The 25,511-nt window shown below is 42.9% G+C and overlaps 1 protein-coding gene across 4 annotated transcripts in view; it reads right to left on the bottom strand.

Annotated features, from left to right (window-relative positions):
* TCF20 (transcription factor 20) overlaps positions 1 to 25,511 on the bottom strand; it is a 186,379-nt gene that overhangs the window by 92,256 nt on the left and 68,612 nt on the right. For 3 of the 4 annotated variants that reach the window (XM_034774960.1, XM_034774963.1, XM_034774964.1), the window contains exon 1: positions 5,254 to 5,400. The exons of the other annotated variant lie outside the window; for it this stretch is intronic. The gene's annotated coding sequence lies outside the window, so the exon portion shown is untranslated. Of the gene's footprint in view, positions 1 to 5,253; positions 5,401 to 25,511 lie in introns of those variants that run through there. 4 annotated transcript variants of the gene reach the window in all.

Raw genomic sequence — 25,511 nt, 5'->3', positions numbered from 1 at the left:
AGTTTAGCATACTGTCCCTGCAGCACTCCTCTATTTTTTTCAAGTGCAGGGGGAAAAATTCTTGAAAGAGTCACTGAGTCTATGTTCCACCTTCCTAGTTCAAAGCCAAACTATTCAGGCAGATCTCCAAACTATGAGAGGGCTGGGATAAAGGGTTTTCAGTGTAGAAAAACATTCCCACAGAAGCATCTGGTTGAAACCACAGATGGCAATAGCTCCTGAAAAATGCTTCAGGACCTCCTGTGTAACCAATTTCCTAACCAAGGCACCTAATTCACGCACCTTAAGATTGGACAGTTTCCACAAGTGCACTGATATATCAACATAAGTTGTTCTGAATATCTTGCTTTACCCTTGCGTACCTGATGTTTCACATTGTGATTTTAAAAGACAATGGCCTTCTGGTTTGCAAAGGGAGTTGGTGATAGGAGTGAAGGGAGTTGAGGATGAGGCTCAAGTACATATTGGGTTTGTGTTTAGATCACTCATGGCAACTTGGCAAGTTTCAACTTAGTACCCAACCCTGGATGTTACAAAACTACAGCAAATTAATATAATTAACAAGATCAGCTCAAGAGAGCAAGGAGTGGAACAGCCAGGCTCTGCAAACTAGCATGGAGATGTACTGGCAAATTGTCCATGGAAGTTTAGGGTCAGAACAGCACAGAATGCTATAGGTCAAGACTGTGGTCCAACAGGAGGGCTGCGAGGGAACCCAGGACTAGGAGAGTAAGGGTTACTACAGTTTAGGGTTGAGAAAAGTTAGCTAAGTTGTACACAGCCATTCAAGATGTCAAAAGTAGGGAACATTGTGCTTATTCTTCACATTAGCAACACTGTTTAAGAGGGATACGTGCACAGCCCACTGTTTAGATTCTGCTTAGCTCCCCATATTAACTCTTTACTTCATAAGACCATTATATAAAAGTTCTTTTGAAAAGGGATACCAAAACAAAACTGTTCTAAAATATTTTAGATCGTTTTAAGCCATATTTACCAAAGTATTACAAAAAAGACCACATCTAAAACAGTAAAATTTTCAAAGAGACTGTTAAATCCAACATGGAATAATTGTGATTAAAATACTGCCACTGATGAATTGACTTGAACAAGAAGAGCTGGTTGATCTCAATTCAGTAACTACTTGTGGATAAAGTCTAAATCTCAAAAGCCAGTACTGCAACTGGCAGTAGTCAACAGTCTATTTAGATCCTTGCATGGCCCCTATCTAACATTTCAGCGTTTGGAAAGGCCAAACATAGGACTAAACAGCATAAAAATAAATCCTCTCATTACCAGGTCAGAAGCACAACTAGCACTGCTGACTCTGTTCTGTGATGGTGGTGGTTGAAAGGGAGGGTTGCTGTGTTTATCTAAAAACCTTCAGGCTCTAAAACTCTTAGGCCTTGGCTACACTGGCAATTCACAGTGCTGCACTTGCTGCGCTCAGGGGTGTGAAAAAACACCACCCCCCCCCGAGCATGAGTGCAGCGCTGTAAAGCGCCAGTGTAATCAGCGCCTGCAGTGCTGCATGCTCACTCACAGCACTGCAAGCTATTCCCCTCGGAGAGGTGGAGTACTTGCAGCGCTGTGAATCGGCGAGTGTAGCTAAGGCCTTAGTCCAGTGCCTTTCATAAACATCAAGTTTACTTGAACTAGTTTTAGAGATTTTTTTTCTAAAATATACATTCTAATTAAATAGCCACCCTAGAGATATGCATGAGCCAGCTATCAATGCCTAGATATACCCCAGCCAAGTGTCTCACATTATAGGGAAGTCAAGCAAAACTGTTTGAGATGATTACATATTATACCCTCATTTCAAATAGTAACCTTTCAAGCTGTAACAGTAGCAATAGGAATCGTGTAGTACAAATTCTACGTATGGGCCTTCCAGGAAGAGCACCCATTGTCGTTTAGTTCTGCACGGGCTTTAGTTAAAGATGACGTACAAAGGGAAAAAAAAACAATAGGACCATGCACGGCTTTTCTTTTTAATAATGTATAAAGGCATGAAAGGATTTGTTTCTGCTTTAGGAAAAAAACAGGTCTTATCCATCTGTTTTTCTTGAAGACTAGATATCTGGAGAACTAACAGAACCAAGACATCATGGGTGAAATTGAATTAACTGATAAAGTTACTTTTAAATAGATTAAACAAACATGAACCTCTTTTCAAAGAGCTGGAAGAAAAGTTGGGTAACTTCACCTAGCCAATGAAGGGCTGAGAAAGCTCCCCACACACATAAGACCTCCAATGAGTATGCCATTGGAGGTAAGACTTGAAGTTACTAATAATCCTTAGCTAAAATTTATTTTAAACCCTGCTTACAAACACCCCGCAGGCTCTCCTTATGTATCAAAGCACCAAGAAAAGCACAAACCTATTTTTCTGTTTTTTAGGTCACCTTAAAAAGAATCTCTCTTCAGATGCTCCAGTGCAGGGGATTGGTCTCTTCACATTGGGGACTTTCCTTTATGATCTGCCCAGGGACCATAAAGGTTCATTTAAGTGCAGGTTTTAGCACAAAGGTTCCATCATTCCTAAAGCCCCTGCAACCTGATTTAAAGATCAAAGTCCAAATTTACATTTTGTTAAATAGAGACTTAACTCTTTCTACCAGAGAAATAAATGCAATGGGGCACCATCAGGATGTATAAGCAGGCAGTTTGGGGAGAACCTAATTTGTCAGAATATCCAAAGGTTTCTCACAGATACCTGAGTTTGAGAGTACAGCAGGTACACAAGGCTACCAGATTCTCCAAGATCATGTGGAAGAGGGCTGACACGCAAATGTGGTCCTCACCTACTGGGATTATATAGCTGTGAGTCACACACACTGATCTAAGTGGTGGTGTCAAAATACTATTCAGAAGTAACATCAGATTTGCAAATCACTGTCATGGGTAAACAAGTGATCCATTTTCTGAAGGCCTGGAGTTTACTGAAATGGTTGAATGCTATTCTGCTTTCCTCAGACCTTTAACAAAAGTTTATCAATCAAGGAATACATGACTAGCCTGCCAGCCAAACACCCTCTTCTCATCACAGTCCCCTCTACAGAGCAACAGGGCTGTCACTGCTCCTCTTTTGTCATGCCAAGTGACCTCCCTGAGGAGATACAGTAAACAAAAATACAGATACATATAATCCAAGTTGTGTTAGAAAAATATGAAATCCCATTTAAGGTGCTGGGTTCAGAGAACTCTTCAACCAAAAAGAAGGTAGGTATAATAAGCTCTTTAATAAAAGGAAAAATTCAAAACCACCCTTTAAAGAAAACAAAAACAAAAAAACAGTGATGGTGAAAGGTGCCATATTGAAAGTCCCCAAAAGAAGACAACTTCTCTCACACAAGGCCCAACTAATGAATCAGAACCCTAACTTGAAAGGAGTTCAGCCTCCATTAGCCCACTCAGTCTTGACTGAGACTGGCCAAAAGAGCTGACTGTGGTGTGGGCACCTGTCGACTAGGAAACGTACTAAGAACCAACAACTCATTACAGTTATCCACTGATGAATCAGCAGATTGTAACATGTTTCAATTGCTAAGGATATGAGCATACCACTCCCAAATCTCTAAGCCCCCCCAAACTCTTTTTAAATAGAAGAGCAAGTAAGGATACATCAGAAAGAGAGCAAAGGTGTGGCCTAGTCAAACTGCCCCCCCCAGCGCCCCTACTGGAAGGGATGTCATGTCAAGGGCTAAAGATGAGGCCAGTTAATAAAACATTAGAGGCTGCTTAGCAATCACAGGTAGCAAAGCTCCCCTCCAGCACCTCCTGCCAGCCCCACTGATCAACTCCTCCTCCTCCCTTCCAGCACCTCCACAGCATACAGAAGGCACTGGAAGGGAAGGGGAGGAGCGGGGACAGGATGCGCTTGGGGGAAGGACTGGGTGGGAAGAGGCAGGGTGGGGCAGGGCCTGGGGCACAGCAGGGCTGGGAAGAGGCGGGACAGGGGCTTGAGGGAAGGGGGCAGGGCCTGGGGCAGAGCAGAGGGTTGAGCACCCCCCAGGGCCTATAAGAAGCCACTGCCAATTTACACTTAAACATGGCATGACACCAGTGTTGTGCTGAGTATGGAAAACAACCAGGAGGGCATGGGGGAAAGCTGCCTGGATGAAACGTTTCCCCTGACTCTGTCACAATGGATCACTTGTTGATTCACACCCCACCCTTTTAATAACAGAATCCCAGTACAACCTACCTACTTAACTTGCATAGTTAATGTTTGCAGTGTGGTAGCCACGATGATCCCAGGATATGAAAAATATAATGTTGGTTGGTGATGAAATCTCTTTTATTGGACCAACTTTGTTGATGGAAGCTACATGGTTTTGAGCTACACCAAGTTCTTCTTAAGGTCTGGGAAACGAAGCAGATCTTCCCCAAACTTGAGAAAGAGCTTGGTGTAGCTCAAATCCTTGTAACTTTCAGTAACAAAGTTGGTCCAATAAAAGATATATCTTCCCCTACCTTCTCTCTTGCATATTTAATACATTATAACTTTCTCTTTCCCATGGTGGGTATAGAATAAGGCACTTTCTGTGAAAAAAAGATCATAAATACAACTTCTAGCTAAAAGGAGGGGCATCAACACAACACACTCAGGAAGTATGCTTTCCATTCCTCATAAAAGCCCCTTCCCATTGTTTTGATGAGACCTTGTGAGAGTGATCGGTTCTAGATTGCCCATCCAGAAAACAACAAGGTGCTGCTAACTACATGCTTAATGTATTCATAATACAGCCCATCTCCTCCACTTTGCATATAGTGTGTATCTCTCTCCCCTTTTTTATCATTAACACCCCACCACATTCACCCCCACGTCAAACTTCACTGGCCTTAAAAGAAAACATTATTGTGGGGTCGGAAGGCAAAGAGGTGCGGGGCACTTCAGATTTAGTAGAATGGCTTCTTCGTTCAAAAAGAAAATTGAAGAGCGTGAGACCAGAAGAACCTTCCTATCCCCTCCCATCCCCCCTCCACGCCCCATCTCATCCCCCCTTCCCCCCCACCCTCCCCCCCCACCCCGCATCCGAGTCCCTGGGCACCACTATTTATCACAGGGGTTTTATCGTCAGTCAAGGGGCGCTGGGGGCGGGGCGGGGCGGGCCCTGCTCACAGCCACTGGGCCGCACGCTGTGAATCATCCCCCCCGGGCCCCGCCACCGCCCTCCCCCGCGCGCACACGCCCCCTCCCCCACCTCCGGGGCAGGGTCCCCTCAGAGCAACTAAGGGATCCGTTACCTGCGACCCTCCCTCTCCCGCGCGGAGGGGGGAGCGCGGGGCGGGGTCTCTCAGTGGCGCAGGCGGCGGGGCCCCGCTCCAGGCCGGGGGGGGCTCCGCGGCGGCGGCGGTTCGGGGGTTTCTCGCTCCATTCTCCCCTCACACACAGGAAATAACACAGGATCAGCTGACCCCGCCCAGCCAATGGGGAGGTGATGGAACAGCGCGCGCCAGCGGGAGCAGCGCGAGGCGGCGGCGGCAGGTCCCGGGCAGGGAGGCAAGGAGGAGGACGGCGCGTGCGCGCGCGCTCTCGAGGTGTGTGCTGGGCGTAGGGGCTGCAGACACCTCCTTCCCCACCACGCGCTCGTTTAAAGGGGCCGCGCCACCCAGTACCCGGCGGGTGCACCACTGGCTCGGGGCAGCTGGTGCCACTTCCCCGTGGGTGAGGGGCTCCAGCAAACGGCGGCTGTAGCGCAGCTCGGCGCCAGATTCCTCTCTCCACCCCCTTGCCCGCACCGCTGTGCCTAGGTAGCCCCGGGGCAGAGGCGGCTGGTGCTTTTCATGCTAGGTGCAGCGGCCCCAAGTGGAGTCGCAGCCCAGTCTGGGATCCTGGACTCTAGCTCTGCCCTGGGCGAGGCAGGTGGCTCGGTGGAAAACGAGACCCACGTGGCCCGGCGGCAGCAGCGGCGCTAAGCGCTGGGAGCTCCTGCGGGAAAGGGGATGTGCTGTGGCCGGGCAGGGCTGCATAATATTACTAGTGCAGGGCCCTAGCAGAGCAAATCAGGGCTAGGAGGAAGCCCGGGCCCTCACATTTCAGCGCTCTTCAAGCAGTTCCCACGTCCCTGTATTCCCAAGGCTCTGCCCCTTTGCTAACACTCGGCTCCCGAGGCCGTGCACAGGCTAGGGAACCAGGTGAGAATGATCTTTTAAGCCGCCTTTACTCGTAGGAGCAGTGGTTCTGGCCTACCTTACAGGTCCGCAGTAAAACTCGGGACTGGAGGCTGCTGCAAATTCCTCCTGAGCTCCCAGCGCTAACCCCAAATGAAAAGAGGATGCGGGCTGGGCCTGGTCTAGGCCCTTCAGCCATGCTCCTGCTGCCCCTTTACCTGACAAAAATAACTAATTTTCCATGTGTAAGTTGTGCCAAGGTGACGTTACTATGGAATTTTTAAAGCTCTGATTTTTCTGAGTTACTTTAGAATCTGACTGATGCTGTTTGATCACTTTTTGTACCTCACTTAGCTGTAACATGAAAGCTACATTGCTCACTTCTGTGCATTTTCATTGGAATCAAAAGTGGTCAATAACATTTTCTAGTTAGGGCATTATACATTAACCCCTAAATTTTGGCCTAAAGTACAGTGCTTTTTTAATGAACAAGGTACTGCAGAGCAACATTGCGGGTACAGTGGTAGAGCTGTAGAGAGCCCAGGAAGCACTAAGGAGGGTGTAATTCAGATTTAAGGTACACCACCAGACCTGAAAGGGGAGGAGGAGGAAAATGTACATAAAGCCTATCTGCTTTATACATGACTTCAGTCTGTAGTATCAGCTCTTCCCTTTCAGAAGTGCTATACTATTTTCAGAACCAATTTGAAATAAACAGTTTTTAAATGCTCTTGTAATATCCTACACAAATCTTTAATTTAAGGGTCCTTAAGTGCACTTCCCCCCTTGAGCAGTAAGTTGAAGGTTTTGTGCGGGTATTTCCTAGTTTACAAAAAATTAGCATGCTAGTGTAGGGGACTGAAACATGGAGCTTGGAGGGGCCAGCTGGGAAGCGGGGATGCAAAGCCTGTCAGATAATCATCTTCTCCATTTAGAATTTGCATGTCAGTGAAGGAAGCTTTATGAGACACTTCCTCCATCTGCCACTCATAGCTTTTCATGTGAAAATGCAGGATAGTGGCAGGCTGAAAATCTTTAAGTGCTAAGCAAAGAAAATACAATCATTTAATCTCTCTAGAAGGAGTTTAACAGAGCAGATATGATGGTTTCAGTTAAGTTTCCCCAATCTCTGCTCCCAAGAACCTTAGCCTGTCTTCATCCCTTGTTGTAGGCCTTACTCTGGAAGTAGGCCCTTGCTTATAGCTCAGCCAGTACAAATTTCAAAATTACACTGTACAATGCATTCTCTTGTCAAGTGATTATGGGTGAGACTGGGGCATAGGTGGAACTGGCAGAAGTGCAGTCTAAGTAAGACTGAGGTCGTGGCAATAGATTGGGGGAGGCAACCAGACACTATAATATCTACTCCACTTTATTGATTATAAGTACCTACCATTTGTCACTCGAGTTAGCAATTTGGGGGGTATTACTGAATCCACAGCTGCTCTTAGATTACCATGTATAGGGTTGGAAGAATTAGCTTTTTATTGGTAAAAGTCAGCAAAGTAAATTTAACTGTACACATACACAAACTGATGGAAAGTATTTCCATTAATAATAAAAATTTACAGATAGGCAAAGTAAGAAATGCGGCTTGAGAACTTATTGGAGTGGGATTTAAGGATATTTACTTTGTATGTTTTGACATATGATGTTGACAGTTTGTGATTTAACAGTTATAAATCTAACCTTTTGAAGCTCAACATGTACTGTCATTAAATAATTATTGTCTGCCTCCCTCCCCCCAAAATTTCTTCCAACAGTGAAAATTTAAATAGGGGGTGAAATAATAAGAAATGCTTAAAAACAAACACTGATATTATCCATCAAAATTATATACAAAATAAAAATCTAATTCTCCCATGCCTAATCATATAGCAAAAGTTTTTGGTAAAGTGTCTCTCCCCACAATCTTTGACTTGCCAGGAGCATGCAACTGTTTCTTTCTGATGCAAACCTTCTACTGAGATATATGCCTTATCTCCCTCAGATTAAATTACTGCAATGCTCTCTACATGAACTACCTGGAAACTGCAGTTTGTTCAGAAGGCAGGAGCCATTTTACGAAGCAGGATCTCTCCAGAAGCACATTACACCAGTGCTCTGATCTGCATTGGTTTCTAGGTAAAGTTTAATGACTTCACCTATAAACCCCTGAATGGTTTGGGAAAAAATGCCATGAGAAATGCCTCTCTCCCAGTGATACTGCCACAAGGGGGTTAGTGGAGCTCCTGTGATACAGCTTCTGGCAGTGTTGTCACCATGAGGAACACTCCGCTTTGGAACCTACCTTTCCCTGGTATGATATAGCCCAAATCTTGTTGACCTTTCAGAGGATGCTAAAAAGCTGTTGGAGATGGAAGACCATGATAAGGGCTGTTATCTTGAGGGAGGGGTATTAATTGGATTGAAAGTTTAGAGTACAGGATGGATTTTTTTTTTATAGATATTAAAATACATAAAATACAAAGCCATTTATTGGCCATGATGTTTAAGATGTATTAATTTTACAAGAAATCAGCCTCAATAGAAAGTTATATATGGTCTGCATATTTTTGATTTATGAACATATAAACAATCTATGAGTCATCTTCTAAAAAAATCAGGAATTTCTTTGTTAAAGATGCAAAAAAAGTTACACTGAAAAAAATAATTAGGAACATATGATACTGCACTAGAGGACACTGATCTTATTCCATATGGGAATTCCTTTCTCCAGCAATGGCCAGTACCAGATGCTTCAAAAGAAACAAGGAGGAGTAATTTTTAAACGTTTGCAACTCAGACTAATCAACACATTTACTTATTCTTATAAAATTCATTTTGTGCTTAGAAAGAGTATGTGCTGTAAATTTGGGGATGATACACTGTCAGCAGTACTCAAACTATGGTACATGTGCCACTGGTGATACCTGGGTTGGTTTATAGTAAAGTATTAGAATAAGTATCCATTGTAATTATGCTAATTAAAGTTACCAAGGTAATATGGCAAGTACTTGCTATGTCCAAGAACTACTTGCACTATGCTGCTCATCCATGAGAGATTTCATAACAAGTGTCAAAGCCTCATTTATCACATCAGCAGGTTGTTTCTGCTAAAATAATCAGCAATTAAGTAGTTAACAACATTGACTTCTAAATGGTTATCTTTAGGTTTCAGAGTTAACGATCCTAGTGAGCTGAATGGGGCAGTTCACTCCTCAGTGATATTGTTTTAGGCTGCCTGCATACTCAGGAAGACAACCATGCATCAGTTTACATTTGGTTGATGTGTATAAAGTTTTTCTTCACAACTGAGGGCTACAATTTTGTTTCTTTAGAGGAAAGAAATCTTAGATTCTGCAGAATCCACTGAATGACAACCATTTGACTACAATCATTTCAATATAGAAATAATTATGACTAATAGAGATCATTAAAAATTAAACCCATTAAGACACTTAGGTCCGAGTCCTGTAATCAGATCCATGTGGCTGAAACCCTACACCTGTGCAGATCTAACTGCAGGATCAAGGCCATCTATACTTGAAGCGAGTCACTTTTCAAAGTTTAAAACAAAAAACAAAACAAAAAAGATTTGTTAGGTGGAGCCAAAAAATTATTACTCACCAAAAAAAAAATTCTGAAAGGGGCATCTTAAAATTAATATAACAAACTAATCAACAGATTTGCTTGTAAATTCTCAGAAAATTCATTCTGTACTCCAACAATAAGTGCTGTACACAGAGAGGATATACTATATTATACATACATAAGAAAGACATAAGTCCCTACTTTTAGTGCAAATGTCTACACAACATCAACTATAGACGACAATGGCATCTCCCTTTCCCTCCATTTATTACCCTCCAGATCCTGCCTCTTTCCCTTTACATTCCTTTTTCCTCATCCCCATCAGGAAGTCTGTGTGAGAATACTTATATATAAATGAGGGTGGGATGAGAGGCAAAATGACAGCTAACATTTGAACCCTTTAGCATGGAGACAAAGAATCCTGGGAAAAGTAAAGACATTTAAGTAGTCATTGAAGGCTCAAGTAAATTTCTCCCTGTTCCTACTACTGCAGCCATCAAAGTTCACAGGGTAAATAGCACTGGTCAGCTTTAGCATACTCAGGCTCCATCTGCTACTTTAATATCAGGTTTACCTTGCAAATCCCATTCCTGTCTCTCACAGGACACAAGTTCCCATGGGGATTTGAAAATTCCTTCTTACCCTGAGAGGACTGACAACTGCAGATGGGATAGGCTCCCTTAGACACTGAGGTCACCAATTCTGATCTAGCCATGGGTCAGTAGTTACTCAGTCATGTCCACACTCCAGCAACATATATTAAGAGCTGGGGAAGGGGGTGTCACAACCACACGCAAAAGTCATGGGTATCGATCTATGGGAAGAAAAAGGATTGAAACAATGGTGTTTAACACACTTCTACCTTAAAGGTAGCTGTGCCCGGTTTCTCCCAGGCACATAAACTGCATTCCCTCCCCAAAATAGCATCCTTCTCCCATCAGATTATTTCCCCTTTCATTCTATTTCATGCAGTATACACACACTCTCCGTCTCTGGTACAACTTTTATCTATAGCACTTAGATGCTATGGGGATGGGCACCAGAGGAAAAGCTAGATATAGAATACAAAAGAGGCCAGCAAGATTAGTCACATATAGACCACACTACCATGGACTGAAACTTACACTAGTTGTGGGACAGCTAATTCTTTAGGCAAGTTCAAAGCAACAGCAGTTCATCTGTCTTGAAATGAGAGAGACATCAGTATGGCTGCATTCATTAGTATTTTCTGGCACTATTCCCATTCCTTCTTTCTACTCCCTTCACAGTAACTCAGCTAAAACGTCTTATATCTGACCCACTGGAGGGAGGACCAGTATTCAATCTCTCTTAGGACTCTGGTAAGAGTCTGGAGGGCTCCTCCCTCATTAATTCACTGGCATTAGATTCCCCGTAAGATACAAGTCAAAAAGTCTAGCTTCTTCATGGAAATATTTTATGTAGAGCAGAGAGTCTCAACCTGGTGGTCATGACTTGGTCCATCACTTGGAAATGGCTTTCCTTCAGACACCAGACACCATAAGCCACAGTGCTGAGGCCTGCAGTCCAATCGCTGCAACATCAAATCAGCCAGAGTGAAGAATTCTGGGGCATACCTAAGGAGAAACTGATGCAAGTGGCTGAATGTGGGTGTCATGGGAGGAAAAAAAGTCAAAAACTGAAATATAGAAAACAATTCTGCTTCTATCACTTTATATTCCAATACTCCTCTCTCCCCATCTTTCTCTTTTACAAGGAACTAGCATATGAAAATAAGATTTTTTTTTCCTCCTTCAGATCGGTTCAGCTTCTGCTGCTTATTCCCTTCACTTCTTGTCAGAAACCTCCATTTGCAATATCAGAATTCGGTTGCTGTGGAAGTGGTTTTGATGTCACAGACAAAGGAATCTGACTCCAGCAAAAGGAGCTGAACTTTTGAGGAAAAATGATCCCATGTCCATGAAGATGTTTTAAGTGTGTGAATTTAAAATAGTAAGCCATACAAAATATATGGCTCACTGGCAAGACGTTCTCCAGCGAGGCAGAAGAGACCATTATATCAATAAATCCTCATTATCTGAATCACTAAACATATCAAAATAGTAAAAGAAGAAAATATTAGAAGAACCACTCATCTCTTAAAACAGTCTTATGAAAACCAACTCTGCCTTGCCAGAGCACGTTTTATAGAAGGGGATTTTTAAATGTGTTAAAGGCAAACAGGGGTTTTCTTTGTTGATTTTTTTCTGCCCACAGGGGAGTGGCAATTTCCAGACTTGACAGGCTCGCTTCATTTTTAAATCCCCGTAACATATGATCTCAAGTTTTAGAGACAGTTGAGATTAGATTCTTACTTCCATTCCCTCACTGGTTTCTTCCAACATGTATGCAAGAGTTGTTTTGAATATCAGATGATCAAAAACTTCCTTGGGGGTATTTTTTCTATAAGAAGGGGTAGGGTTGGTTCTCCACATCACTGATCTCTTAGAATTTAACAGACTCCCCATTTCTATGTAATTACAGAAGTTTAGGTACATTACAAAGCATTTGAGACAGGCTTATGGCAGGAGGTGGAGGGTAAGCAAGGTGGATGGGACTGGACCAGGATTGTTGGATGCTGTGTATCCTTGGCTTGTCTAGTAAGTGGCCCATACTTATGCCTAGTCTGAAGGACCATTTAGATATACAATAAATCTCAGGAACCTCCAGGGACAGAAACTAATGTTACGCTCCAATGAATTTCAGTTTTGTTATGACATATAGCAGGATTTTGAAACTCCGGTAACTCATGAAACACTGGACCAAAAAAAATCATATTCTGATTTCCCTTATGCCTTATCTTCCCCACCCTTCACAAGAAACCCCAAACCCAACAACTTCAAATTCAACTGACTTTAATATCTGCTACATCAAGAACTGCAAGAGCTAGAAACAATGCAGTATTGAAGCCACTAATCTCAATTTGCAAAAACCATTAATCCCTGACTCTTAAGAGTTTAGCAGCAAAGTCTTCTAAAATCATGCTGGAACTGAAGTAGGAACATGGAGCAAAACAGTAATCAGAATGACCTGATTTTAAAATATGAGTATTACCTACTATCCTAGGAGCATTGCCTACACATAGATCAGAGTCCCATGCTGTTAGTAACATCATGGGCAGTTCCTACTTCCAGGTTCAAGAGGATCTACAAACAGTCCAATTAAGTTAACTGGACTTAATTTTTAAGATAATAAATCTTTGCTTCTATAGTCATTACTGTTTCTTTTGGAGATGAAAATAGGAACTAATTATTTTTCTAGGTGCATGGGACTCTAATGACTGAGCAAAGTTTGACAGAAGAGGTAGTCTCAGCTGAGGGACAGATATTTAACTTTTCTTTAAAGGTTTATGAAACAATTAGACTTTGTCTACAAGAAAAATGTTGGGTTTCTTGTTTTGTTTAAAATTGCCAGTACTGCAGTTTTTGTCAAGGTTCTGAATGTTGAGCGGGGGTCTTTCCATCTTATGCATCTTCACCAGTAAAAGAGGAGCTACAGTTCAAATTAAGCCCTCAGTGAGTTTGCACATGTCTTAGCCAAGTTTAAGGTCCAGAATTCCATATTTGCCAGGGTAGAAAAAAAACACTGCAGCACAAATGATTTCATGACCAGTGATCAGAAATAATAAAAATTCAGCCCTAGGAACAACCACCAGCACCACTGACCTGAACCCAGCACTCACACTTATATATATATATATATATATATATATATGGACCTGACCTTTGTGCATGTCAGGGTGGGGAGAAAGCATATATCATCCCTGGAGGATGATATAGGTGACAAATCTGAGGAACTGTCCCAGACTGAGGTGTCATTAGAAGAGGTTTTGGAACAAATTGATAAACTAAACAGTAATAAGTCACCAGGAACAGATGGTATTTACCCAAGAGTTCTGAAGGAACTCAAATGTGAAATCGCAGAACTACTAACTGTAGTCTGTAACCTATCATTTAAATCAGCTTCTATACCAAATGACTGGAGGATAGCTAATGTGACGCCAATTTTTAAAAAGGGCTCCAGAGGTGATCCTGTTAATTACAGGCCAGTAAGCCTGACTTCAGTACCGGGCAAATTGGTTGAAACTATAGTAAAAGAACAAAATTGTCAGACACAAAGATGAACATAATTTATTGGGGAAGAGTCAACATGGTTTTAGTAAGGGGAAATCATGCTTCACCAATCTACTGGAATTTTTTGAGGGGGTCAACAAGCATGTGGACAAGGGGGATCCAGTGGCTATAGTGTACTTAGATTTTCAGAAAACCTTTGACAAGGTCCCTCACTAAAGGCTCTTAAGCAAAGTAAACTGTCATGGAATAAGAGGGAAGGTCCTCTCATGGATTGGTAACTGGTTAAAAGTTAGGAAACAAAGTGTAGGAATAAATGGGCAGTTTTCAGAATGGAGAGAGGTAAATAGTGGTGTCCCCCAGGGGTCTGTACAGGGACCAGTCCTATTCAACATATTCATAAATGATCTGGAAAAAGTGGTAAACAGTGAGGTGGCAAAATTTGCAGATGATACAAAACTACTCAAGATAGTTAAGACCCAGGCAGGCTGCGAAGAGCTACAAAAGGATCTCTCAAAACTAGGTGACTGGGCAACAAAATGGCAGATGAAATTCAATGTTGATAAATGCAAAGTCATGCACATTGGAAAATATAATCCCAACTATACGTATAAAATGATGGGGTCTAAATTAGCTGTTACCACTCAAGAAAGACATCTTGGGAGTCATTGTGGATAGATCTCTGAAAACATCCACTCAATGTGCAGTGGCATTCAAAAAAGCAAACAGAATGTTGCGAATCATTAGGAAAGGGATAGATAATATGACAGAAAATATCATATTGCCTCTATATAAACCCATGGTATGCCCACATCTTGAATACTGTGTACAGATGTAGTCGCCCCATCTCAAAAAAGCTATATTGGAATTGGAAAAGGTTCAGAAAAGGGTAACAAAAATTATTAGGGGTATGGAACGGCTTCCGTATGAGGAGAGATTAATAATATTGGGACTTTTCAGCTTGGAAAAGAGACTACTAAGTGGTGATATGATTGAGATCTATAAAATCATGACTGGTATGGAAAAAGTTAATAAGGAAGTGTTATTTACTCCTTATCATAACATAAGAACTAGGGGGTCACCAAATGAAATTAATAGACAGCAGGTTTAAAACAAACAAAATGAAGTATTTTTTCCACACAGTGCACAGTCAACCTGTGGAACTCCTTGCCAGAGGATGTTGTGAAGGCCAAAACTATAATAGGGACACCATCCCTGCCCATCCTGGCTAAAAGCCAGGAATGGTGTCCATAGCTTCTGTTTGCCAGAGGCTGGGAATGTGTGACAGGGAATGGATTCACTTGATGATTACCTGTTCTGTTCATTCCCTCTGGGGCACCTGGCATTGGTCACTGTTGGAAGACAGGATACTGGGCTAGATGGGCCTTTGGTCTGACCCAGTATGGCCGTTCTTATGTTCTTATGAGAAGGTATATTCCCCAAGGACGATGCTTATAACACAGAATTCTAGCCCATGATGCAGCCAGCCAGTCCACCAGTGGGGAAAAAGAACTGAGAGAGGGGGGAATTGTTCTTTCCCGATGATGGCTCTGCTTCACAATTTATGATAAAATTAATTCATTTATTCAGGTGATCAAGGTTCTATCTTGCTCTGCTAACATTTCTGAAAAGAGGTAGTCACCACCTCAGGAATTAGTTAGCATTGTATCTCGAGGAAATGGGGTTTCTTTAATGCCTAAGTCTTTTTCTTCAGGATTGAAGGGGCGGGGGAATGGGTGATGGTGGTGGCAGCAGCAGCAGCAAGAGGGCCTCTCATAATAAGGGGGAAAAAAATCTGTTCAGTTTCCCTTTACCGGCCACTGGAGGCTCTCCAGGGGATTCAGGCATCTCCTGCCCAGGGCTCTCTCTTGCTCTCAGAGAGCTCCTTGCATGTGCTCCCTGATTACTTCCCCTCCTCAGAAAGAGGGAAATTCCCTTACCTCAAATGCTTTTAGCCTCTTACTGAGATCTCCTGCCCAGCTGGAGCCTGCCTCCTTCCCTCACAGCAGTGTATGAATGTGAGAGAAGACACCTGGCAACCTTCCTTTGCGTAGGAAAGGGATTGAATCCTCTGATTTTCCAATAGGGGATGGGGATAACCTCTGGGTACAATATCAAGGAATGTCTGTCAGCATACTGAAGGGAATTCAGAGAAAAGCAAAAAAGAGTGGTGGAAGCTTTATGACTTCAGTCATTTGAAACAGGTTTGGACAATGCCCAGAGGAATATACGGGGGGGAACAATCCTGCACTTCCCCAGAGGAGAGGACAAGGTTTAACTCTTTTCCATATCTAATCTCTGCTAGGTCACATCCTCCAATATTCTCTTTCCTCAAATCACATTGTGGCTCCACACACAGATTACAGCAGATACACTAGTCAGCCCCACCTAGATTTTGCCACGCATCAGTCTTCTGTCGTTTAGGGAAAACAGCAGAAATGAGAGAGCTGTGGATTTCCTGGGGGAGTGATGGGTCATTTGACTTTGTTCTCAGAGGGGTGAGGTACGATTCTAGGCTCCACTTCGGAGCTAATAACTGGTCATGGCTCAGAGGAACCAACACAACACTTTGTAAAAACACTTTTGCTATCTAACTAACAAATCTTCACAACTCCGCTGAGAGGCCAGTAAGACCCTTTGAATGCCAGGGGAAGGAGAAGAGATGAAAAGAAATACGAGGGGTTATATCAGCAATCCGGGGGGGAAGAGAAGATGAAATTTAGTTATGCAGAGGGGTCAGTGCAATAGCTTTTCATCACTGAAGACTTGGATTCAAATCCTGTCTCCAATAACCTCTGAAGTTACATTAGCACAGAGGTTCTCAAACTGTGGTCTGCAGAGCCTTTCCTAGACATCTGCAGAATTAAATATTTTCAGAACCATGCAGTAGGTGCATCTCTTCTGATAATCCAGCTGTCTGTTTAGACTGCAAGAATGCTGCACAATTAATTATACATCTCTGCTACAAAAGACCAAATCTGTAAGTGCAAGGGGGTGCTGTTCATCAAGACTGAGATGTATTGGCAGAAGTGCATGAGGGTCCAACTGTAAAAAAGCAAGGGGTGCTGTAGGTCATTAGGACTGAAGCACACTGGGGACCAGAAAATGGAATAGCAGGGATGCTGCAGACTGTCAGGACGAGATGAACACAGCTCTGCCAATCAGGGTCTAGGAATGGAATAGCAGAAATGCTGCTGGTCATCAGAATGAGGTGCATTGGCAGCGCTGTGGTAGAGAGGCACTTGCACAGCACCTTCATGCATCTTCTGTCTCCAACGCTTCGTTTTAAAAATAGAACAAAAACACTACATCACTGTCAATAAGAGTCCAGTTGAATGTGAGTCAGTGCAGGGTCATTTTTAGACAGACACCCTTCTCTGCTGATTTCCTTGGAAGTCCCTTTTCCCTTGAGTGTATATTTAATAAATACAAAAACAACGCAGTGTCATACAGCTTTTCACTGTCACTCTCTCCCCATCCTTCCTCCTCCAGACACATAGACTAACACAAAATGACGGCTTCCTGAACAGACTGAATGAGCAAAGACCTCGCTCCTTTCTTAATTGTCTGCATTCTACTCTCTCGCTCCAGTCATATTATATCACAAAACTCAAAGCAGCCCACCCACTGCCCCTTCTTTGTCCAAAATCTCAAATGAATGGCAAATTGGACACAGAAAAAACTGCTAAAGGGAAATGCAAGTTAACCAGCCCCCTCCCCCCCCTTGTCATTTTGAGGCAGTTCTTTGCTGATGCACCTACATGCTATTTTGCTGTCATCAGTTAAAAAGATGGAGATATTAAAAAGTAGGAATCATGTATCACAGTTCTTGAGAATGTGACCCTGAGGCCCTGCCCTTCTCCCTCCTTATGTATACACCCACCACATTCAAATACCAGCCCCCCCCCCCCCCTCTTCTCCGGTACTACTCTGAACCTGCAAAGCACACGCACACAACAACCAAAAAAAAAAAAGCCAGGACAGCCACAAACCCAATAACCCATTTATGTCGGTTTCAAAGCTAGAGACAGAATGCAAGGAACAGCCAGCAGCTGGGGCCTTTGAAATGGACAAGAAAGAGGCTCACTGTGACCAGCCAAATAGGACTCCAGCTGCGTTCCTCTGAGAAATGGTATTAAGCGATTTCCCTGCCCCTACCCTGCATCCCTCACTGCCTCCTTCCCCACACACGCTATCAGAGAATGCACCGTACAGCCAGAGCGTCACTGGGTGGCACACACGCGTGTGGTCTGCAAGATCTGGCCTCTGCAGGGCAATTTTACACTCTAAACTTTCAAGAAGAAGAGAAATAAAGCCAATTTACTGTACCTTTCTGGCATGATTCTCAGCTTTCCCTGCTGCTTCTCCCCACCCCCTTCCGATTTATCTCAGCTACTGGTTTTATAAACCAAGAGGGTGGGAGTAAAGAGGAGGGGGCTTTTTTCTCTTCTCTCAGCCCCGTCTGCACCTTCTGCCTGATCCTGCAAGTGAAGTCACAAGGCTGAGTCTGTGACATCACATGGAGTCTACAAACACTGGATTGTGACTTCACTGCAGGCTAGAACAGGGAGGAATATGAGAGGGGAGGGGAAAAGGCTCTTATTCATTACACATATCTGCTATAGTAACAAAGGGAACAGACGAAATGGCTGGCCCTGGAAATCACTTGTATCAAATGTGCTCTTTTTTTGTTTGTGAAATAAAGTTTGCTCCACAATGAAAATATCTTTTCAAGGTGGTTTGAGTGGGGGAGAGAAAAACTGGAAGTAGTAGGGTGGTTGGACCAACGGTGATCTTCCTGTGCCATGTACCCACCCTGGAAACCCTCTTAGGACTGAAGTAAATTGACAGAACTGCTTGTGGGGTACCAAGTCTGGATTAGGAGGAAAGTGCTATAAGTCAAGATCAAGGTGCACTGGGGGTAGTGAAAGCTCAGGGCTGGAATTCAGAGGGGGGAATTCTGGGGAAAAGTGTAAGATTGGAATGGCAGGGGATACTGCAGGTCAGGATTGAGGTGCATTGGCAGAGCAGGGAGGGTCCTAGCAATGGTCTAACAGAGGCTACTGCAGGTTAGGATTGAAAGTGTAATGGCAAAGATGTTGTAGGAGTGGGCTATTGGTTCAGGCTGGAATAATATTAATTAGCATGTTTAGCTTCTTCCATTGAAGAGCTGACTCACTTTACTCTTATTAACTGGAATACAGGGGGTGCTGCAGGTCAGGATTGAGATGCATCCACACAGTTGTATGTGGGGTTAGGCCTGTGAGAAGCCAGTAATAGTGCCAGAAGAGGCTCTTGTTCCCTGCTTGAGGGGTAGGTGGAGGGGATGCAACTGAGATTAGAAAGGGCAAGCAGCTTTAGCATATACACTTTTATAAAATCACATTCACGAACTATCCAAGCACCAAGTGGCACCAAAACTAGCTGTAAAACAGAGGTAGAAGCATGGAAGTTTTCAAGAGTTGCTTACCAAGTCAGTAATAAAAGGTCAAAACTTAGTATGATTTCTGATATTTTCAGGAACCAAAAAAAATATGTACAAGTTGTTTTGCTTTATTTGTGTTTTAAATGTAAGCCTTCTCCTCCAGCATAGGAAACCCAATCTCACCCACAATGGACTAATGCATGATTACCAAGAGATTAAAGAGACTAGTTTGGAATCACTGTTGGAGCCACGTGAAATGCAAAAATTAAACAGCAATCACTATATAAAATCACTTTATAAAATTCTTAGAGAAAGACAAGGTGGGTGAGGTAAGATCCTTTAATGGACCACCTTCTGTTGGTGAAAGAGAAGTTTTTGAGCTCCACAGAGCTCTTCTTCAGATCTTTGACTTTAAATAATAAAAATGGGTTTGTAAACAGGTAAGGACATTTTAAAAAAAAATGTTGTCCTAGACAGGGTGAGTCTCAGTGTCCCCTCTTCCATTTTGCAGAGGAGCGGAAGATTGTCTCTCATGGAATAGCCTGTGGAGTACATCCCAGTCAGGGGTACAGAAGCCATGTCCTTCCGTACCATATCTGGAACCTAGCAGCCCTCCCCTGCTTCTTGACTCTAGAGCCATGCAACCAGGGATTCCCTTTGCCTGCAGATGCCCCTGGGGTCCTTGTGGAAAAAATAATATACTTCCAGGCTGTATTATCTTCTTTTGGAGCATCTCTGCAGGGCCAGAGGAGGGACAATATATACCCGCCTCTTGACCTGCCCATTTATTTGCCCAGCCTACAGTCTCCACCCCTTCTCCAGCTCAGACCTCCAGAGCACATTCCACAAGGTGTGGAGGGGAAATGGGTGTGGGGAAGAAAAGATACTGCTGTAGAATTGTCTGACCCTCCCTGGAAGAACGTTAAAGTTTCTCCTGTGCTGTTAGAACAAAAGTGACAGTGTTTACAAGGGGAATACACAGACAATATAAAAAGTATAACAAATCCCTCCCACGCTTCAGTGGGGAGGAGGAAGATCAGTGCATGGAATAGGAAGTGGAAGAGAAACAATCCCCAGGTTGTGGGTATATTCACCACTGACCAATATGGAATGGAATCTAAACTACTCAACTATCTCCTTAGGACCTGTACTGCTAACAGCACAGAAAGGTGTAGCCCAGGAGAAGGGGGTATAAAGGTAACTTATAGGGTAACTTATACACCCCTAGAATTCTAGACTGTCATGGAGACTGGTGTGGCCCCTTCCAACCCAGAAGCTGCTCTCACTTATGGGAGCTTCTAGAGTACCGTCTGTAGGCTGCTCCACATCTTGCAACAACCCCAAATCCCTGTAGCAGTGTTTACTGCAGGAACTCTCAACTCCCATTCCAGGCATGGTCTTTGCCATGAGGAAATTCTTCCCCTGCTGGCAGTGGGTCTCTTATGACCCCTGTATGCCAGTGCAGTGTTAAATGGGCTGCAATGGGCGGGGGGAGAGAGAACCCCTCCTATCTCTAGTAGTAGGGGCTATGATTTAGGAATAGGACCAATCTGCTGTATATCCCTACCATTACTATGCTGTTCCAAATGGCCTTTCAGGGGAAAGCCAACTAGTGCAGAGGTGCACAGGGTTGGGATGGAGACATCCCTTAGGGATGAATTTATTAAAGGAGGAACTCTAGATTCTAGTAAAGAGGATAGGAAAGAAGTTGGTGAAGTACAGGAGCTAGTGAGGAACAGTCAAACGTAAAAGGAGTCCCATTTAAATATAACACATGAAGGCAAGCACCTGAATTTTGACAAAATGTCAATTTGCTTATGCGCAAATGCTAGAAGTTTATATACTAAAATGGGTGAACTAGAGTGCCTGGCATTAAATGAGGATATTGACATACTAGGCATTGTGAAAACTTGGTGTAATGAGGATAACCAATGGGACACAGTAATACTAGGGTGCAAAATATATATTCATAACAGAGTAGGCCACACTGGTGGAGGAGTGGCACTATTTGGGAAAGAAAGCATAGAGTCAAATAGAGTAAAAATCTTAAATGAATCAATCTGTACCAGAGAATGTCTATGAATGGAAATTCCATGCTTGAACAATAAGAGTACAGCAGTTGGAATATACTGCTGATCAGTTGACTGGATGGTAACAGTGATTGTGAAATGCTCAGGAAGATTAGAGAAGCTGCAAAAGGCAGAAAACGTAATAATAATGGGGGTTTTCAACTATCCTCATATTGACTCTGTATATGTAACCTAAAGAAAGGATGCAGAGATAACATTTCTAGGCACATTAAATGGCTGCTTCTTGGAGCAGTTCTCCTGGAACCCACAAGGAGAAAGGCAATTCTTGATTTTGTCCTAAATGGAATAAAGATTCTGGTCCAAGAGGTGAATATAACTGAACCATTTGGTGATAGCAACCATAATGTAATTAGAATTAACATCTGCGTCAGGGGGGAAATGCTAAAAAACCCTACCAAGCAGCATTTAACTTCAGAAAGAGGGAACTACACAAAAATTCAGAAGCTAGTTAAATGGACATTAGAAGGAACAGACACAAGGGTGAAATGCACGCAAACTGCATGGAGACTGTTTAAAAACACCATAATAGAGACTCAAACTAAATAGATACCCACAAAAACAGTAGGAAGACAAAATAAATGCCACCATGGCTAAACAGCAGAGCAAAAAAGAGATGGTTAAAGGCAAAAAGGCATTCTTTAAAAAGTGGATGTCAAATCCTAGTGAGGAAAATAGAACGGACCATAAACTTGGTTATCAAGTGTAAAAGTAAAATAAGTCAGGCCAAAAAAGAATCTAAAGAGCAACTAGCTAAGGACATAAAAACTAACAGCAAAAAATATTTTTAACATACAATAGAAGCAGGAAGCCTGCCAAACAATCAGTGGGGCCACTGGACAATCAAGGTGCTAAAGGAGCACTCAAGGAAGACAAGGCCATTGTAGAGAAGCTAAATGTACAGAGCCCTGTATGAATACAAAATTTGTATCCACATCCAATCCACAATCCGCAAACACGATCCGCAGCTATAAAGTGGATATCCACAGATTTGCAGAGCTCTATAAATTAATTCTTTGCATGGATACAGGAGAGATCCCCACACCTAAGTCATTCTTTTTAGGTGACAAATCTGAGGAACTGTCCAAGATTGAGCTGGCAATAGAGGAAGTTTTGGAACAAATCGATAAATTAAACGGTAATAAGTCACCAGGACCACATGGTATTCACCCAAGTTCCTTCAGAACTCAAATAGGAAATTGCAGAACTACTAACTGTGGTACGTAACCTATCACTTAAAACAGCCTCTATACCAGATGACTGGAGGATAGCTAATGTAAGGCTGATTTTTTAAAAAGGCTCCAGAGGAGATCATGACAATTATAGGCCAATAAGCCTAACTTCAATACCAGGCAAACTTTTGAAACTACAGTAAAGAACAGAATAATCAACACATAGATAAACGCAATATGTTGGAGAAGAATCAACTTGACTTTTGTAAAGGGAAATCATGCCTCTCTAATCTATCACAGCAGGGGTTCTCAAACTTCATTGCACTGCAACCCCCTTCTGACAAAAAAAATTATTACACAACCCCAGGAGGGGGGACCAACCAGAGCCAAAGCCCCACTGCCCTGGGCGGGAGGGCCAAGGCCGAAGCCCAAGGGCTTCAACCCCAGGCGGGGGCCTGTAATCTGCACCCTGCCACCCAAGGCTGAAGCCCTGGGGCTTTGGCCTCAGGCCCCAGCAAATCTAACATCAGCTCTGGTGACCCCATTAAAATGGGGTCCTGACCCACTTTGGGGTCCAGACCCACAGTTTGAGAACTGCTGTATTACAATTCTTTGAGGGAGTCAACAAGCATGTGGACAAGAGTGAGCCAGCTGATATAGTACACTTGGATTTTCAGAAAACATTTGAAAAGGTCCCTTACTAAAGGCTCTTAAGCAAAGTAAACAATCATGGGATATGAGGGAAGGTCCTCTCATGGATCAGTAGCTAATTAAAGGTGAGGGGGGGGGAAAGAATAGGAAAGGTCAGTTTTCAAAACGGAGAGAAGTAAATAGCAGAGTCCCCCAAGAATCTGTACTGGGACCTGTGCTACACAATATATTCATAAATGATCTGGAAAAAGGAAGAAACAGCGATGTGGCAAAATTTGCAGGCAATACAAATTACTCAAAATAGTTAAGTCCAAAGCTGACTGTGAAGAATTACAAAGGCAGCAATGTGGCACATGAAATTCAGTGTTGATAAATGAAAAGTAATGCATCTTGGAAAAACATAATCCAAACTATACATACAAAATGATGGAGTCTAAATTAGCTGTTACCACTCAAGAAAGAGATCTTGGAGCTATTGTGGGTAGTTCTCTGAAAACATCTGCTCAATGTGCAGTGGCAGTCAAAAAAGCTAAGAGAATTTTAGGAATCATTAGGAAACAGCAAATAACACAGCAAATATAATGCCATTATATAAATCCATGGTATACCCACACCTTGAATACTGTGTGTAGTTCTGGTCGCCCCCTCTCAAAAAAGATATATTAGAAATGGAAAAGGTACAGATAAGGGCACCAAAAATGATTTAGGGATATGGAACAGTTTCCATATGAGGCGAGATTAAAAAGACTGTGACTTTTCATCTCTGAAAAGAGATGACTAAGGGGTGGTTACGATAGAGGTCCATAAAATCATTAATAGTGTGGAGAAAGTGAATAAAGAAGTGTTATTTACCCCCTTCACATAACACAAGAACCAGGGGTTACCCAATGAAATTAATAGCAGGTTTAAAACAAAGAAAAGGAAGTACTGCATCACATAAGGCACAGTCAAACTGTGGAACTCATTGCCATGGGATGTTGTAAAGGCCAAAAGTATAATTGGGTTCAAAAAAGAATTAGATATGTTCATGGAGGATAGGTTCATCCATGATTTATTAGCCAAGATGGTCAGGGATGCTCTGCGTGTCTTAAGCCACTAACTGCTGGAAGCTGGGAATAGACAACAGGGGAAGGATTCCTCAATAATTGCCCTGTTCTGTTAATTCCTTCTGACGCATCTGGCATTGGCCACTATCATAAGACAGAATACTGGGCTAGATGGACCATTGGTCTGACCCAGTATGGCCTTTCTTATAGAGACAACTGTCCAGTCCCATAGATATGTTATACTACTTATATTGTTTGTATTCCCCTTGTAAACACTATCACTTTTGTTCTAACAGCAGAGGAGAAGCCTTAACATTCTTCCAGCCCTTTCCCTCCTGAGGTTCACTGTCAGCCCATCCACCACAGATACGCAGCCAATGTTAGGGTGGCAACATGGCAGCCCTTCTGTGCCAATCATGCTACCCCATAGCATTAAGCAGGGGGCAATAAAAAAAAATCAAACAGAAATTAGAGCAGGGGTGCTTTAGGCTGGCCCAAAATGTAATGAGCGGACTTGGAATTTGACCAGGACACTGGGGCTAAAGCCCCTCTACGCTTGTACAAAATGCCATGGAAGCTAGTGGGATTGTGAGTATTCAGGGTATGTCTCATCCAAAAAAGAGAGAGAGCAAGGAATCAATGGGTTTATTTTCTCACACTGTGATTGTTTTGTTGATGTGGAAAGGTAATTAAAAAAAAAAGTTCCAATTCTGAATGAGCCCCAGAATTCCCAGAGCCCGAAGGCTGCTGCTTAGAGGCAGATTAATCACACTGAATTCTCCATCTAGATGTTGCACGCACTCCAAACTCCCACCGCTAATAGCTCTAATATTCTCCTCAGCATGTGCATGCTGCTGGTGTTATGTTCCAGGAATATTAATTCCACAGCTCAAGATTCTCTCACTGGCACATGTACCCCGAAGGCTTGTTGTTGGGCTTCAGGAGATTATGAATAGGATGAGAAGAGGGAAAGAGAAAATATTGCTGGAAGGGGATGTGGGGGCTAAGGAACTTGCTGAAAGTCACCCTAGACAGCCAATGAATGTTCCTCAGTAATGCCAGCAGCACAAACAATCAAATAAAGCCACTTGATGCCCAATAATTTAAACAAAAAGTAGCCAACTGCAGAGGAAGACTTCTTATTCCTAGCTTTAGGAGCACGGTATGGTAAGGGACTGCCTGGATCATCAAGTCCAGTCTACTGCTATTGGAGGCAACCCTATCATTATCCTGTTCCTAAATTTATCAAGCTCTATCTTAAAACTAGTTAGGTTTCTTGCCCCATTACTCCTGTTAGAGGCTGTTCCAGAACTTCACACCTCTGCTGGTTGGAAACCATCTTCTAATTT

This window comes from Trachemys scripta, chromosome 1 (assembly GCF_013100865.1).
Source record: "Trachemys scripta elegans isolate TJP31775 chromosome 1, CAS_Tse_1.0, whole genome shotgun sequence".
NCBI lineage: Eukaryota > Metazoa > Chordata > Testudines > Emydidae > Trachemys > Trachemys scripta.
The sequence above is the reverse complement of the archived record's forward strand: the minus strand, read 5'-3'. Positions and strand labels throughout refer to the sequence as shown.